The 13,581-nt window shown below is 37.1% G+C and overlaps 1 protein-coding gene across 1 annotated transcript in view; it reads left to right on the forward strand.

Moving 5' to 3' along the window:
* Positions 1 to 11,595: 11,595 nt before the first annotated feature.
* The window catches only part of LOC117327214, a 30,031-nt gene continuing 28,045 nt past the window's right edge, over positions 11,596 to 13,581 (forward strand). Inside the window, exon 1 of the mRNA XM_033884079.1 lies at positions 11,596 to 11,757. The gene's annotated coding sequence lies outside the window, so the exon portion shown is untranslated. The remainder of the gene's footprint in view (positions 11,758 to 13,581) is intronic.

The following is a 13,581-nucleotide window of genomic DNA, read 5'->3' on the forward strand; positions in this document are numbered from 1 at the left end:
AGAAGCATAAAATGTAAATCAAAGTCTGCACGAAATCGAACGCACCGAAACTCCTCGGTGTGCCTCTTGAGGATTCCTCGACGTAAGCTTTAGACATCTTTCTCTGGTTTGTTTCAAAAGAAATCCCCCGATACAGAACTTTCACTTGTGTTATTTTCCGCGCTTATGCGGAGCAATATTCTGTTCGTTTAAAGTGAAGAATATACACTGATAAGTCAAAATGTCTGGTTGTATTGTAGGCAAGGACTGGTTTTGGTGAAAGCCGTAAGTAAAGGCGATATGAATCCCATAAGACCAAAACCATAAACCGTTTTACATACAATCCAAATCAACAATGACCATTTTTGAGTGAAGGTGTGTTCGGATTAAAAACATTTTGTGATAGGATCTGTTAAGCGAAGTGTCCTATATTATATATTTCGATAATGGTAAATGAGTATGAATATATTTCTTTAATAGAGAAAACAAGATCAGCATTAAAATACTTTTCCTACCACCATTTAATGTAATACCAAATAATAGATATTATGTTATCCATATAGAACCAATATAAGTGTCAAGCCTTCCTTTGGTCGGTTCCAAGACGTGCCTTTCGTCGTTATGTTACTATTGACGCCAGGTTTTTAGCATTTTTAATTGTTTGATCTTGTGTTTCTCCTTCCAATAACAAAACTGCTATTTATTTTAGATATGTACCGTATGCATGTAGCTGGTTATTTTTGCGGGTGCAAATTTTTTTTATGAATTTGCCATTTTATTTTTTCCGGATAAGCTTTACTACATCGTATCAGTTTAACTTAAAAAATGACCACAAATGATTTGTTTGATATTGATTCTGCAAAAGTGTATAGGACCAATAAGTAAATTAACAACAGTAATGGACTAATTGCAGGGCGCGTGTTAATGAGTGATATAAAACAAGTAACAATGACAGTGACAAAGAATCATAATATCCAGGTAATAAGATCCTTTTCTCATGACACAAATAAGAAACATACAATTTTAACCAAAGAAATAAATCAGATTTATGATAGATTTCGGACATAATTATCGCGATGTTAATAAAAAAAAATGTGTCAGACATATGTAACACTACCAAAACACTAGAAATTTACATTTTCCTAATTATTTGGGGAGTGAAAGTTTATTTTCCAACTCGACGATAGTTCATCTGCCAGACAATGATCGTAGATAGATGAAATCCAGGCTGACTTCTTTGCGAAAGTTTTTTGTTTTGTCTTGTTTTTTTCTTTCTTTTTAATAATTTATATAATTAGGAATTCATTATTGAAAACTGTTTCTAAACACACCAAACTATCTATTAGTTTTAGCTTAACATTTGCTTAGATTGCTTTGTTGAGAAATCCTTCAACAAATTCTGACGTCCGTCAGTTCGTTCGTCCGGCCGTTCGTCAATTAACAATTATTGTTACATATATTTCCTAGAAATCACTATATCGCGTCCGTTGTCTGTGGTCCGTACGTTAACAATCCTTTTTATCATTATTACATGAACAATTTGGGAGAGATAATCATCAAAGAGGTATTGCGCATATTGGCCTGTTTCGACATAACGGTGACCGTTTTCAAAATAAAAAAAAAATGTTTAAAACTTAGTTTTTGAATACAAACCTTAAAACTATAACATATACAAATTATTATTTGCGAAAAACTTATTTGTTTATTGCAATGGATATTTCATTAAATGACGGTAAAGTTACATTATCGGGCTATTTGGAACTTTCGAGGGGGGTTTTCCCGCATTCATATCATTTTTTGACATAGAGCGCATCGGAAGACCAACTTTTACAATGTCTTATTTTATTCTATGTACCAAAAGACAACTAAAATCCTATTCTTAAAAAGTTCTTAAAGATGCGCTGGTATCGAAAAATTGAAAAACCGTAGTTGATAAAATATTTTAATTTTAGCATTAACTAGACTGACTATAACTGTTAACATAAACTTCACATTGCCGTAAGTCCGCATAGCTCATATGTTAGAACCATTGCTTAGCAACACGAAGGTTCTGAGTTTGAATCACCAAAATGTATCATATTCATATTTTATTATGTTTCTAAAAATAATACCTTTTTTTTATCGTATTTGAAAGATATTTTCAGCAAAAAATGCATATTTGAAAAAGAACATTTAGTATAAAGATGATAGAAACGTTGAAATAAAAAAAAAATCACTTGAATAAAAAAAGCCTGAGTGAAATCATAGTCGATTTACTCGGTATCATTCAAAGTAAAATGTAAATGAACTGCAGCATCGACAACAGGCATTATGACATTGATGAGTAGTGTAAAATTCATATTTAACATGTCAATTTAACTTTATTTCATATGGTATTGATTGACTACATACATGTTGAATCCGTTCACAACACACAGCGCGCCAATGGACCATGGCGATCTATTTTGGAACTATGGGAATCACTTGGGTCACGTGATATTTTTACCTGTATTTTTAGCCCAGAATATCGCTGTACGTGGCCTAGGTCAGGATAGGCGGAAAACGACCATATCTCTTTCATGTGTAGCTTCCCCTTGATCCAACGTTGTGCAAATTTAATTTAGATTTTTGGTCAGAAAAACAAAATGGCCCACAGGTGGTCATTTTGGATTTTAAAAATTGAAGTTTGTACTCTCAAAACTGTTCGACAAATGTACTAAGACAGTTCTTAAACGCTAAATGGTCATTCTTGACCTGAAGAACTGTTTTTCACAGGAGATGCCTTCAATTGTTTATACTCACATCATAGCAGTCAAGCATGAAATTCTACACTTGATTAGATTTCAGTAATCATAAGAGAAGGATAAGGTCAAATGCCACACCAGACTAATATAAAAAAAAAAACTGGTACATTGCAGTTGTACATAATCGATATCTCATGAATCCCTGGGCAAAACTATTTTGTTGGATTGATAGTATACCCGTATGAGCCCATTCCTGAAAGGATTGGTGGTATACCGCATCTGTGAGAGCCCATTGTGAAGAGGTTTCGCGTAAATGTAAGCCCATTGCTGAAGAGGTTTGGGTATATGTGTGTGAGGTCATTGGTAAAGAGGTTAGTGGTATATCTGTGTAAGCCCATTGCTGAGGAGGTTGGGGTTATATATGTGTGAACCCATTAGTAAAGGGGTTGGTAGTATATCTGTGTAAGAAATTTGTTGAAGAGGCAAAGGGTATATCTGTGTGAGCCAACTGGTATATCTGTGAGCCCATTGTGACAGTGTTGGTGGTATATCTGTATGAGCTCAATGCAAAAGGGGTTGGTGGTATATCTTTGAGCCCGCTGATAAAGGGGATGGTGGTATATCTGTGTGAGCCCATTGACAAATGGGTTGGGGTATACTGTGATACCTTTGATAGAGTTTGGTTATATATAACTGTGAGCCCATTGTGAATGAATTTAAAGTAAATATAAGCCCATTAGATTGGGGAATACCTGTGTCAGATCTATGGCAATTGGTTTGGTGGAATATCTTTGTGAGCGAAATTTCTCGTCTATACGTCACTCAACAGGTAATCATGAATAAACATCTTTGCCTTACACGTAATGTGATTTTGGTGAGCTTGTCAATTAAGCAGGGTTAACAATAAGGCAACAGAAAAGTACTTTATTCTGCAGGTTTTATTTTATCATTCATTTAACTGTCTCTACTAACATTTGTTAGCACGAGTCCTAAACATTAAATTCATGTTATTGTGAATTATACACTAGACCAATATATTGATGACCTAAATCTTGATCGAATTATGAAATAGGCGTAATTTGTAAAATCAAAAGCGAAAATAGATATCCAGGGTATTTCCTATGAGTCATCAAGTAACGTCCTTCTCAAGACACTCTGTGCAGCATTTATTACTACTTGAATGAGCCAATCAATGCACAAAATACACAGTGTGAGAGGTTGCTTGTGAGCGGTATACCGCTATGGGTATACGGGTGTGTATACTGTGTTGATTGTAGTCTGTATTGTGGTACATGCTAATTTATTAGATCTATATTATTCTTAATTAGAATTGTGCTGTGTACATTTGTATACGTATCTACATCAGAAAAAAAGTCGTCCTGTTAGACAACGCCCTATTGGGTTTCTTATGAATATATAAATGTATGCATAGTCAGCTAATATTAGATCCGAGTAACGCTGACGTCAAGCCTAGCAATGGGTGGAGTCATGTGTAGGCAGTACACCAATGATATACTTAACTTATTAGATCCGAGCAGGATTTCACATTAGAGTTTGTAAATATTCACAGGGTCTTGGTTCGATTGCTCTTCAGCAAAAGATTTGAGTAACATATGACATTAGTTTACAACCAGGACAGCACTATAAATTCAGTATCCATATGCATTTTGAAACCTTTTATAAATTGGGGCTATCGATGCTAAACAAACACTGATTTTTATAAGGTTTCAAAATATAAATAAATACTGAATTTTTAGTGTTGTGGTTGTTAACTGATGTCGTTTGTTACTCAAAATTTCTGCTAAATAGCCCCTACCCTTCAGTCTTCCTCTGGATATTCCGTACCCTTCTATCACCCTTCCACCTCGTTATTTTATATCCTTCTGTCATCCTCTTCCCCTTGATAGCTACTATGCTGTCACCCCTCCCCCTGGATAGCGCCCTACCCTTCAGTTACCTCTTCCCGTTCGATAGCCACTGTCTCTTTACCCCCTACCTCTCGATAGCCCCTACAAGTTTGCCATCCCTCCCCACTCAATAGTCACTATCCATTTGTCACCTCTCTCCTCAGTAGCCCCTACCCCTCTGCCACACCCTCCTTTTCCAAAGCCTCTTTTCCATGTCACCCTTCTCAATAAATAGTCATATCTCTATCACCGCTCCAATCTATAGCCCCTATCCCTCTGTCTACCCTCCATTTCATAACCCTTATACCTCTGTCAACACTCCACTCCATATCCCCTACACCATTGTTATGCACTCTTATTTCATAACCACTTTTTATTCCGGGGTCCCTTCTCCGTATGTGTGTAATCGACGGATTTCACAAAGACCAACTTAAATGCTATGTCATTTGAATTATGTATACCAAACTATCCAATTGTGTAACTTTGAATGACAATACAACTTGTATCAAGGAAACTCTGTGTGATTACTAGTTAGCTGTCTGTTGAGCTCTATTGCGTTATTGTAGTATTATGTTACATGGTACGGTGGTTTGGGTTGTAAAATACAAAAGACGATATATATAACCACAATATTTTAGTGACGTGTCAGAAAGGTATGTCAGGTGACTTATTAGCAAAAAACTATTGGTTGTTGTAGGAGGGTACGTCACTGGAAAGTCCACCATGTCTCAATAACACCAGTGATTACAGCACTAACACTAGGACGTGTTGGATGATATACCTATACGTACCTGTGTATACAGACATCGCCATGGGACTTTTGTCTTAAATATAAATAATGACTTGATTTAACTGTGCGTGCATATTGACATTTTGGAGTTATGCCTTAAAGTGTCAGCAACTAGACTTCAATGAACTATGTAAAAAGAATCCAGCTGCAAAGTTAACCTGTTTTGGGTAGGTATAACACAGTTTATCAGTTTAATTATTAAAGTGAAAACATGTTTGTGGCCGGAATATTCAAAACAAAAATCATGGATAACACTGATATAGTATGTATCATCACTGCACTCCGGTCAAAGTTAAATGTCAAAGGTCACACTTGACAACCCATTGTGAAGGTGTTTGGAGTAAATGTAAGCCCATTGCTGAAGAGGTTGGTGGAATATCTGTGTAAGCCCATTGCTGAAGAGGTAGGGGTATATCTGTGAGTCCATTGGTTATGAGGCTGGCGGTATATCTGTTTGAGCAAATTGTGACGGGGGTTAAAGTTAAATATAAGCCCATTGGTGAATATGATTAGGGTATATCTGTGTGTATTCACTGGTAAAGAGGTTGGTGGTATATCTGTGTGAAGGGGTAACATTTTGGTGGTATATCTGTTGGAGCCTCCGCTCACTTTGCTTTCATGTGTTATCGAAAGAGTTAACTAAATAAATAAACAAACACATATCCCTTTCCGACAGTTATTGTTATTGTGAATTCTACACTAGAGCAATATATTGATGACCTAAATCTTGATCGAATTATAAAATAGGCGTAATTTGTAAAATCAAAAGCGAAAATAGATATCCAGGGTATTTCCTATGAGTCATCAAGTAACGTCCTTCTCAAGACACTCTGTGTGGCATTTATTATTTCTTGAGTGAGCAGATCAATGCGCAAAATACACAGTGGGAGAGGTTGCTTGTGAGAGATATACCGTTATGAGTATACGGGTGTGTATACTGTGTGGATTGTAGTCTGTATTGTGGTATATTTATGCCAATTTATTAGATCTATATTATTCTTAATTAGAATTGTGCTGTGTACATTCGTATACGTATCAACATCAGAAAAAAAGTCGTCCTGTTAGACAACGCCCTATTGGGTTTCTTAGGAATATATAAATGTATGCATAGTCAGCTAATATTAGATCCGAGTAACGCTGACGTCAAGCCTAGAAATGGGCGGAGTCGTGTGTAGGCAGTAAACCAATGATATACTTAACTAACTAGATCCGAGCAGGATTTCACATTAGAGTTTGTAAATATTCACAGGGGCTTGGTTCGATTGCTATTAAGCAAAAGTTTAGAGTAACATATGACATCAGTTAACAACCAGGACATCACTATAAATTCAGTATCCATATGTATTTTGAAACCTTTTATAAATTGGGGCTATCGATGCTAAAAAAACACTGATTTTATAAGGTTTTAAGATATAAATAAATACTGATTTTTTTAGTGTTGTGGTTTTTAACTGATGTCATATGTTACTCAAAACTTCTGCTAAATAGCCCCTACCCTTCAGTCTTCCTCTGAATATTCTGTACCCTTCTATCACCCTTCCACCTCGATATTTTATATCCTTCTGTCATCTTCTTCCCCTGGATAGCTACTATTCTGTCACCCCTCCCCCTGGATAGCGCCCTACCCTTCAGTTACGTCTTCCCGTTCGATAGCCACTGTTTCTTTACCCCTACCTCTCGATAACCCCTACACGTTTGCCATCCCTCCCCACTCAATAGTCACTATCCATTTGTCAGCTCTCTCCTCAGTAGCCCCTACCCCTCTGTCACACACTCCTTCTCCAAAGCCTCTTTTCCATGTCACCCTTCTCAATAAATAGTCCCTATCTCTATCACCGCTCCAATCTATAGCCCTTATCCCTGTCTACCCTCCATTTCATAACCCTTGTCCTTCTGTCACCTCTCCATTCCATAGCCCCTACCCCATTGTTATGCCCTCTTATTTCATAACCATTTTTTATTCAGGGCTCCCTTCTCCGTATTTGTGTTGTCGACGGATTTCACAAAGACCAATTTAAATGCTATGTCATTTGAATTATGTATATCGAAATATCCAATTGTGTAACTTTGAATGACAATACAACTTGTATAAAGAAAACTCTGTGTGATTACTAGTTAGCTGTCTGTTGAGCTCTATTGCGTTATTGCAGTATTATGTTACATGTTACGGTGGTTTGGGTTCTAAAATACAAAAGACGAGATATATAACCTCAATATTTTAGTGACGTGTCAGAAAGGTATGTCAGGTGACTTATTAGCAATAACTATTGGTTGTTGTAGGAGGGTAAGTCACTGGAAAGTCCACCGTGGCTCCATAACACCAGTGTTTACAGCACTAACACTAGGACGTGTTGGATGATATACCTATACGTACCTGTGTATAAAGACATCGCCAAGGGACTTTTGTCTGGAATATAAATGATGACTTGATTTAACTGTTTGTGCATATTGACATTTTGGAGTTCTGCCTTAAAGTGTCAGCAACTAGACTTCAATGAACTGTGTAAAAAGAATCCATCTGCAAAGTTAACCTGTTTTGGGTAGGTATAACACAGTCTATCAGTTTAATTATTAAAGTGAAAACATGTTTGTGGCCGGAATATTCAAATAAAAAATCATGGGTAACACTGATAAAGAGGTTGGTAGTATATCCCGTGTAGCGCATTGCTGAAGAGGTTGTTGGAATATTTGCGTAAGGCCATTAGTAAAGAGGTTGCTGGTATATCCAGTGTAAGCCCATTGCTGAAGAGGTTGGGGGTATATCTGTGAGCCAACTGGTAAAAAGGCGGGTGGTATATCTGTGTGAAGGGGTAATATTTTTGTGGTAAAGCTGTGGGAGTCCCTGCTCACTTTGCTTTCATGTGGTATCAAAAGAGTTAACTAAAGAAATAAACAAACACATGTCCCTTTCCGACAGTAGCCATTCTCTATCAACTCCTCCCCCACGATGGCCACCTCATCCATATTGATAACCCCTACTCTTCTGTCCCCTCACTCTAGATAGCCAATACCCTTCGGTCACAACTTCCCTTGAATAGCCCTACCCTTAAGTCTCCGTCTCGATAGTCCGTACTATTCTGTCATATTCAAAACCAAACTCATGGGTAACACTGATATATTATGTATTATCACTGCACGCCGGTCAAAGGTCACACTTGACTACTTTAAATTGAACTTGTGTGTAAGGATATCTCAAACTCCTAGGAAAATTAAGCTCGTATTCACAACATCGAGTTCTACATTTGTATAGATTTTGGTGGTCATTATAACCCTAGAAGCAAAGTTGTGGAGGAGGGGTACACTGTAATAAATCTAAATCTATGAACTGATTTGAATGAAACTAAGCAGACTATTTAGGGAACATGTGTGGATATGTATTTAACTTTTTTTTCAGATATTGTGGTTGCCATCGTAACCAGGTAACTATAAACAGGTTTTGTGTAATGGCCAATAGTTCAGCAGTCCTTAGATCATTATTAATCAAGGTGTAACTAATAAATGCCTATAATATGACCTATCAAATGCTTTCGATGCCTCTACCATGGTAACATAATAGAGACTATTAATGGCTAAAATGGAGATAAGAAAATTGGTACGCAAGTTTGATTGTATTCAACAATCTTACAAAACAATATATGTCGTAGCGTTGCTGTGGTTACAGATGTTGGGTAGTAGGGATACAAATTAGGCATTAGCTCACAGTCCTAATTGGTCAAAGATAAAAGTCAAATATCAATTCAGAACTCTTTTGAAATTAAACATCATTTTGGTCAAGAACTGTTAGACAAATGTATTAAAACAGTTCTTAAACGCAAAATGGCCATTCTTGATCTGAAGAACTGTATTTCGCAGGAGATGCCTTGAACACTGCTTATACCCACATCATAGCAGTCAAGCATGATTTCAACACTTGATTAGATCTCAGTAATCATAAGAGAAGCCTAAGGTCAAATGCCACACCTGACTAATAAAAAACTGATACATAACAGTTGTACATAATCGATAGCCTGGGCAAAAATGTATTGTTGGAATGATGGTATACCTGTATGAGCCCATTCCTGAAAGGATTGGTGGTGAACCGCATCTGTGAGAGCCCATTGTGAAGAGGTTTCGTGTAAATGTAAGCCCATTGCTGAAGAGGTTCGGATATATGTGTGTGAGCCCATTGGTTAAGAGGTTAGAGGTATTTATGTGTAAGCCCATTGCTGAGGAGGTTGGGGGTATATATGTGAGCCAATTGTGAAAGTGTTGGTGGTATATCTTTGAGCCCGTGAGTAAACGGGATGCTGGTATATCTGTGTGAGCCGTTTGTGAAGGGATTTGAAGTAATTATAAGCCCATTGGTGAAGAGGATTGGGGGAATACCTGTATAAGATCTATGGCAATTGGTTTGGTTGAATATCTGTGTGAACGAAATTTCTCGTCTATACGTCAGACTCAACAGGTAATCATGAATTAACATCCTTGCCTTACAAGTAATGTGATTTTTGTGAGCTTGTCATTTAAGCAGGGTTAACAATAAGGCGACAGAAAAAGTTCATATTTTTTAAATTTTATCATTCATTTAAGTGTGTCTGCCAACATTTGTTAGCACGAGTCTTAGACACTAAATTCATGTTATTGTGAATTCTACATTAGAACAATATATCGATGACATAGATCTTGATCAATTTATGAAAAAGGAGTAATTTGTAACATCAGAAGCGAAAATAGACATCCAGGGTATTTCCTATGAGTCATCAAGTAACGTCTTCTCAAGATACTCTGTGTACCATTTATTATTACTTTAGTGAGCTAATCAATGTACAAAATACACAAAGGGAGAGATTGCTTGTGAGCGATATACGGTTATGGGTATAAGGGTGTGTATACTGTGTTGATAGTAATCTGTTTTGTGGTACATGCTAATTTATTAGATCTATATTATTCTTGATTAGAATTGTGCTGTGTACATTTGTATACGTAGCTACATCAGAAAAAAAGTCGTCCTGTTAGACAACGCCCTATTGGGTTTCTTATGAATATATAAATATATGCAAGCAGCTAATATTAGATCCGAGTAACGCTGACGTCAAGCCTAGCAATGGGTGGAGTCATGTGTAGGCAGTAAACCAATGATATACTTAACTAAGTAGATCTGAGCAGGATTTCACATTAGAGTTTATAAATATTCACAGGGGCATGGTTCGATTGCTAGTCAGCAAAAGTTTTGAGTAGCATATGACATCAGTTAACAACCAGGATAGCACTATAAATTCAGTATTCATATGCATTTTGAAACCTTATATAAATTGGGGCTATCGATGCTAAAAAAAACCCACTGATTTTGATAATGTTTCAGAATGTAAATAAATGTATTGAATTTTTAGTGCTTGTGGTTTTTAACTGATGTCATATGTTACTCAAAACTTCTGCTGAATAGGCCCCTACTCTTCAGTCTCCCTCTGGATATTTCGTACCTTCTATCACCCTTCCCCCTCGATATCTTACATCCTTCTGTCATCCTCTCCCCCTGGATAGCTACTATTCTGTCACCCCTTCCCCTGGATAGCCCCCCTACCCTTCAGTTACCTCTTCAACTGTCTTTGTACCCCCTCCCTCTCGATAGCCTTAAAGGACTGTCATCCCTCCACACTCAATAATCACAATCACTTTGTCACCTCTCTCCTCAGTAGCCCCTATCCCTCTGTCACGGCCTCCTTCTCAAAAGCCTCTTCCCCATGTCACACTTCTCAATTAATGGTCCCTACCTCTATCACCGCTCCAATCTATAGCCCCTATCCCTCTGTCTACCCTCCATTTCATAACCCTTATCCCTCTGTCACCTCTCCATTCCATAGCCCCTAACTCATTGTCATGCCCTCTTATTTCATAACCCCTTTTTATTCAGGGCTACCTTCTCCGTATGTGTGTAATCGGTGGAGTTCACAAAAACCAATTCAAAAACTTTGTCATTTGAATTATGTATATCCCGCTATCCAATTGTTAACTTTAAATGACAACTTGTATAAAGAAAAGCCTGTGTGATTACTACTTTTCGGTCAGTTGAGCTTTATTGCCTTAGTGTTGTATTATTTCACATGTTACGGTGGTTTGGGTTCCGAAATACAGAAGACAATATATAATCTCAATGTTTAAATGACTTGTCAAAAAGGTATAACAGGTGACTAATTAGCGATAACTATTATTGTTTTAGGACGGTACGTCACTGGAAAGTCCACTATGTCTCCATAACACCAGTGTTTACAGCCAGGACGTGTTGTTGGAAGAGAAACCTATGACTACCTGTGAATAAAGACAATGCCATTGAACGTATGTCTTAAATATTTTCCAGAAGTCTGGCTGCCATCGCAACCAGGTAACTATAAATTTGATTTATGTAATGGTCAATAGCTCAGCAGTCCTTAGATCATTATCATTAAGACTTTGTCAATAAGTGTAACTTATCAATGCCTGTAATTTGACATATCAAAGTCATTACATGCGGAAACATAATGTATATATGGGATTAAGTTGAAAATTGATATGTAAAAGTTAAATGTAAAAGATAACAATACAATGCTACTATGTTTCAAAACAATAGATGTCATATGGTTGATGTGATCACAAATGATGGTTAGTTGGAAAAAAACTAGTAATTAGCTCACAGTTCTAATTGGTCAAATATCCCTTCTGACAAAATCCCTTTTGTGATCAAGAAATGTTCGAGAAGTGTACTTAAACAGTTATTAAACGTTAAAAAATCATTCTTGATCTCAAGAACTGTATTTCAAAGAAGATGCCACTGAACTGTTGGATGAATTTAGTTTATACTCACATCAAAGCAGTCAAGCATGAAATTCTACATAAGATGTAGTGGTAAATCTGATTTAACCAATTATGAAGGGGTTTGTTGCATATCTGTGTGAGCCCATCGGTGAATTGGTTGGGGGTATGTCTGTGAGCCCACTGATATAGGGTTTGATGGTTATATCAGTGTGAACCGATTGTGAAGGGGTTTGAAGTGAAATATAAGCCCATAGAAGAATAGGATTGGGGTATATCTGAGTAAGCCCGTTGGTAAAGGGTAATATTTTGGTGGTATATATGTAGGAGTCTCCGCTCACTTTGCTTTCATTTGTTGTCAACCCTTAAATTTCATAGCTTTCTAACTTGTTTTTTCCCTCTCATATCTTCCTTACCCTCTGTTATCATTTCATTACTCCTACCCTCTATCAACCCTTTACCTCCATTTCCCTACTCATCTGTTACCCGTTCCATCTCAGTAACCCCTTCCCCTCTGTCACCCTTCTTCCATAGTCCTTATCTCTCTGTCACAATCCCTTCCATAAAACCTTCCTCTATCACATATTCCCCTCCATAGCCCACATCCCAATTTCACACCTTCCTCTTCATAGCCCCTACCCATAAGTCACACCCGTCTACCATGACCCATTTCTATTCAGGACTGACTTCCCAATATGTGGTGTGTAATCAGTGGATTTCATCAAAGACCAATTCAATGAATTGTATCTGGTGCTTTCCAGTTGTGTAACTCTGAATGCCAATTAAGCTTGTATAAATAAACCCCTGTAATATTACTAGTTAGCTGCCAGTTGATCTTTTGTGATTGTAGTATTACGTGACTTGTTATGGTGGTTTAGGTTTTAAAATACATACAGGCATTATTTATAACTTGGTATTCCTCAGGGTATGTTAAGGCGTCTAATTCACCAATAAGTTTATTTAGGAACATTATAGAACAAGGTCACATCTTGACTATTGTGTATAGAGATATCGCCATAGGACTTATTCCTAACTTTAAAATCGTTGACTTATTTCAAATATTTGCTGTGTATTATGACTTCGGAATTGTATTGTATACATCTTAACTACCTGTGCATGATGTCATTGTGGAGTTCTGTTTTGTAGAATATACAATTAGACCTCAAATACCTTTGTAAAAAGAATTTGTCTTCAAGGTCATAGTTTATTGTCCACCACTCCCCTTCCATAGCCCTTCCCCTTTCTCAAACTCTCTCCCTCCGTAGCCCTTAGCTATTCATCTCTCAACCCTTTCCTTTCTATAGTCCCTACCCTTCTCTTAACCCCTTCCCTTTCATACCCCTAGCTACTCCTATGTCAATCCCTGCCCCTCTATACCCAATACCCTTCTTTTAAACCCTCCCCCTCTTCTTGATAA

This window comes from Pecten maximus, chromosome 5 (assembly GCF_902652985.1).
Source record: "Pecten maximus chromosome 5, xPecMax1.1, whole genome shotgun sequence".
In the NCBI taxonomy this organism is placed as follows: domain Eukaryota; kingdom Metazoa; phylum Mollusca; class Bivalvia; order Pectinida; family Pectinidae; genus Pecten; species Pecten maximus.